The sequence below is a fragment of the Sinocyclocheilus rhinocerous genome, unplaced genomic scaffold, assembly GCF_001515625.1.
Source record: "Sinocyclocheilus rhinocerous isolate Xijiao unplaced genomic scaffold, SAMN03320098_v1.1 scaffold166, whole genome shotgun sequence".
NCBI lineage: Eukaryota > Metazoa > Chordata > Actinopteri > Cypriniformes > Cyprinidae > Sinocyclocheilus > Sinocyclocheilus rhinocerous.
Genome location: NW_015633186.1, coordinates 42285 through 47763, shown reverse-complemented (window position 1 = coordinate 47763; position 5479 = coordinate 42285).

Below are 5479 nucleotides of genomic sequence, written 5' to 3'. Positions count from 1 at the left end.
AAATGGATAAAAAGTGATAGTAGTAGTGTATATTGTTAGAAAATATTTCTATTTTAAATCCTCTTTCTTCTTTTTAACTTTTTATTCATCAAAAAATCCTGAAAAAAAGTATCACAGGTTCCAAAAAATATTAAGCAGCACAACCGTTTCCAGCACTGATAATAAATCAGCATATTAGAATGATTTCTGAAGGATTGACACTGAAAGGATCATGTGACACTGAAGACTGGAGTAATAAAATTCAGCTTTGCATCACAGGAATAAATTAGATTTTAAAGTGTATTCAAATAGAAACCATTATTTTATATTGTAATAACATTTTGCAAGATTTCTGTTTTTTTTCTGTATTTTTGATCAAATAAATGCAGCCTTGAAGAGCATAAGAGATTTCTTTCAAATACATTACAAGTCTTACTGATCCCAAACTTTTGAGCGGTAGTGTATATATATATATATATATATATAATGAGCAGATTGATAGATGTATTGCTGTTCAGCCTTGAATCCAGTGAGAACTGGAGCTTTCTGACTTTGTCTAAACTGTGAAGTCCAGCCAGATGATGAGGTGCTTGGTCTGTGGTTACTTCCCATCAGCACACGCACATCTTGAGTTGTTCCCCCATCTTTGGTTTTGCTCTTACAAGGGGTTATTCACTTAGGGAATGGGAACATGGGAAATTCAACCACATCCCGCCTCGTTTCCCCCATCCCTCTGGACCCACAGTAGTTCAGTCAACTGGGAGCGCGTCATTCCACTGACCCTCTGTCTCGTCCAGGACCCCCAGCAGACGCCATGACATCAGCAGGACAGCAGACGAACCCTGCAGCGGTCATCTTGCACCTCCTGTCCTCAAACCACCCGCTGCCCTCACCTCAGGAGGACTATGGACTATTTGATACTGTGAGGGCTTCTTCTGTGAGCAGTGTCAGACAGAGCTTGTAAATAGTTTAGACTGTTAATTGTTGATTCATTTTCTTAATATTTCCCAACATCGTAGAGGCTGGATAAATGTTAAAATTATTTAATAATAAAAATTAAAATAAATAAAATAAAATACAGAATTACAATAAAATACATAAATTATATGTAAAATACATAATTACATAAAATAAAATACACAATTATAATAACATAAATGCACAGAAAATCTATTTTTAAAAAATCACAGTTTTGTTGTTTAATAATATCAATAATAACACAAAAAAAAGAAGTCTCTTATGTCCAGGGCTGCATTTATTTGATCAAAATACAGCAAAAATATCTAATATGCTGATTCGCTGCTCAAAAAACGTATCTTATTATGATAAACAGTTAATACAGAAATGTTTAATGTAATAGAAAGTTCAAAAGATTTAAAAACCAAAAACATTATAAATGTCTTTACAGTCATTTTGTATCCATTTAATGTATATTTGCTGATTAAAAGTATTAATTTTAGTAAAAAAAAAAAAGACTGGTAGTGTATAATAAATGGTAGTGTATTGTATAACACACACACACACATATATATATATATAAACACTATATATATTTTATATATTAGTTCTATATATAAAATTATTAGTTCTAAAATAGCACAGATATAACCCGTCTATATAACACAGTATGTGGTCACATTGAGTGCAGTCTAATAAACACAACAGAGCTGAAGGTGAACACAAGGTCACATCGGTGAACCATGATGCAAAGTCCCGAAATATCCCTTTATCATTGTTCGAAGTCCAGTGAAACACATCTGATTATAGTTCTCAGTCTTTCAAGCATGAATATGAAAAGAAAAACATCTCTTTTTACACACTAATGTCTTTTCTCAGAATACACCAGTTTACGCTTTCCCTTACAACATAAGCCTCATGCATTTAAAATGCCACCGTGTGCTGGTGAAACATCCCATCCTCTAGTCTACAGTCTTTAAAAAATGCATCACCGCTTCAGCCTTTCTCTTGCAATTTGAATGACACTCAACCAATTACAATCAATCAATGTTTTAGTGCTGGAAATGTGTGTGCTTTAGTGTGAAGAAAGTCCTCTTTTCTTTGCTGTATATTCCTCATAAAGATGTCAGTGAGTGGGAGACAATCTCTGTTGAAAAATGAGGGCTTTGCCTCCCAATTTTCTCTGCTGATTACCGACACACAACAGCAAGCAAATAAATCACACTGTGACTTGTAATGTGCAGATTACGCAAGTGCATAAAGTAAGTGGGCTCTAGAGCTTTTATTTTGTTTTCAGTGAAGATTAATGAAGAAGCCTGTATTTCATTATAGTCCAATCCAACGTCTATTGTCACTGAAATATGATAAATTACAGATGGCATGCTACGCAATATTATAATGGCCCAGTGAGACCTTGACCTACGCTTGGATAAACACATGATACAGTTCAAGTAGTCCACTTCACCCTCTGCACAGTGAGCATAGCATATGGGAAAAGATAGCAACAACATCCGCTATAGATCTCAAAGATAATGTCCTATTATTTATTCATAAAGAAGTTACATCACACGAAAATTTTCATGCAGACTGACTGAAAAGCACTTATATGGTGACAAAACAAACAACAATGTACATGTACGTGCATCACACATTGCACCAGTAATTTAATTAGTACATAAAAAAAAAAAAAAATAATAATTTCACTATTAATAATAATTTAAACATATTTGATTAAATTGTTAATTGATAATTAATAATAATTTATTAAATTATTTGAATATTTTCTCTTAACTGGAAGGTCAGAATAAGTCAAGGAGCAGTACGCAGACACGTACGTTTGTACAGTCCGACACTTTCAGATAAAAACCCATTGGCATTACTCCTTTCCAGGTCACTAGACAGCCACACTGCACCGGCGCAGAGCTGGAGTGCCAAGGCATTGTGCTTCACTCAGGAGGAACGTGACCCAGTAAACATTGACCTTGGACAGATGGGCAGTGCGCTGCAGTACATTGAATGAAGGAGCATCAAGTCATGACTTTAGTCACACAGATGTTGAAAGGTAAAAATAAATGCTGGCAAGGCACGTGCTGTTGAACATATCTAAAAATAAACACACATGTGATGCAGGTTAAAGATGATTTTGCATATTTTTCTTTTTTTTAAGAACCATTTTTCTTAACCATTTTTCATTCTCCCATGTTATTTTTTCTTTTATAAACAGGATTAAACTTCTGAAAAAAATTTAACTAGTGTTTAATTAAGAATGCCTAATGCACTTAAAACTACAGATTTACTGTGAGATAATTAGGAGTAATGTCTTAAAGGGACAGTTCACCAAAAATGAAAATTCTGTCATTACTTACTCACCCTCATGTCATTCCAAACCCGTAAGACCTTCGTTCGTCTTCAGACACAAATTAAGATATTTTTGATTAAATCTGAGAGCTTTCTGATCCTGCTTGGACAGCAATGCAACTACCATGTTCAAGGCCCAGAAAAGTAGTAAGGACATAGTTAAAATAGTACATGTGACAATAGTGGTTCAACCGTAATTTTATGAAGGTACGAGAACACTTTTTGTGTGCAAAAAAACTAAAATAGTCACTTTATTCAACAATTTCTTCTATTCCATGTCAGTCTTTAAAGCAACTATAAAGACTTTAAAGCAACTATACGTAGTTTTGTATATTTTTGCAACTTTGGAGCCCTCTACAGTTAAGTAAGTGGAATTCACTATTGTAAATATATAATTGTCGTAATTAAAGTAGATAGCTGTACATGTGCATTTGTTGCTGCCGCAAAGTAATTTTGCTCACCAAAACCCACCAACCAAACTTATATAAAACAGTCCTTATTAGAAATTAGTATACCATCAAAACTCATTTCATGGTGAAATGGAATTCACTATTGTAAATATATAATTGTCGTAATTAAAGTAGATAGCTGTACATGTGCATTTGTTGCTGCCGCAAAGTAATTTTGCTCACCAAAACCCACCAACCAAACTTATATAAAACAGTCCTTATTAGAAGTCAGTATACCATCAAAACTCATTTCATGGTGAAAAATGAAAGTAACTATACTTTTTTTGTATTTTCTGTGCAGTCCCCTACAGTGTTGTTTTAAATATTTCACTGTCGTGGATAGTACACATGCATTTGTTTCAGCCATAATGCAATCTGCTCTTTTTGCAGAATTTCGTACCCGCTCACCAAACTTAACTCCCAGAACAGACGTTTGGTGGGAGCACTGGAAATAAACAGAATCCATTCACCATATTAGAAGCTAGTGTTCCATCAGAATGATTTCAAAACTGATATTTCAAGGTAAACAACAACAACAACAACCTGTGTACAACACACAGGAATTAGCAGACTTCATAAATATTTTGGAGATAAAGTCTTGTGTTTACAGAATATGTAAGAAGTCCCCCCTGAGCATTTTACTGGCAGCTCAGTGTTCCGCTCTATTAATAATCTGACACACTTCACAAGCAGCTTGGTTCTTCTTTACAGTGGCTGGTTGGAGTCTAAATGGCTAATCTGTGATAGCACAACTTCACGTGAACAGCCATGTTGACACAAATGTGATTTTTCCTTAATGTTGCAAATGTCTTTTCCACTGAACTACATGTACTTCAGGTTATAAAGCCTAGGCCATTGCCCTTGACCCTTACGAAAAAGAAGTTTATTGAAGTATGCTATTAGTATACTTTTTTTAAACTCAAAATAGGAAAGTATAGGAAAGTCAGCTGCGTCACGCCGGATCTGTTTCCTACTTTGTTGTGATTTGATCTGAACGGAAACAGCGTATCCGTGTGACGCAGCTGACACAGAACAGCATACGCTGTTTACGTCCAGTGGATATTCTCCAAAATGGCACCAGGGTGATGCGGAGGAGACGAATTGTTGAATTAAGCCGTTTTTTTTTTCTTTTGCGCACAAAAATTATTCTTGTAGCTTTGTATAATTGCGGATGAACCACTGAATCTCCTTGCTATGTTTCTGGACTTGGGAACATTTCAGTTGCATTGCTGTCTATGCAGGGTCAGACAGCTCTCAGATTCCATCAAATTCCATTAATTTGTGTTCCGAAGATGAACGAAGGTCTTACAGGTTTGAAACGACATGAGGGTGAGTAATTAATGACAGAATTTTCATTTTTGGGTGAACTAACCCTTTAAGTATACTTGACTTATACTTAAAAAAAAGTCTAAATATATTTGCCCGTGCTCCGGGAATCCATGTTTTCATTGTTATATGGTAGGGGGCGCAATTACACACCTTCTGTACAGAATTTCCAAAACACAAGCGAAGAAGAAACCGAAACAACAGATGCTTCCACATGTAATCTAACACGATCAGACATAAAACAGCATCAAAACTGTGGAACGTTATGGAATAAAATTTAGACCCATGAAGAGGTAATGACTGTCAAGCTTTGGGGTGTTGATCGGCTCCATCTATGATTTGAAACTTCATTCTGAATCCAATTCATAGTCTTTTTTCAGCTTTTTGTTCAAAATGTTGTTTATTTCTTT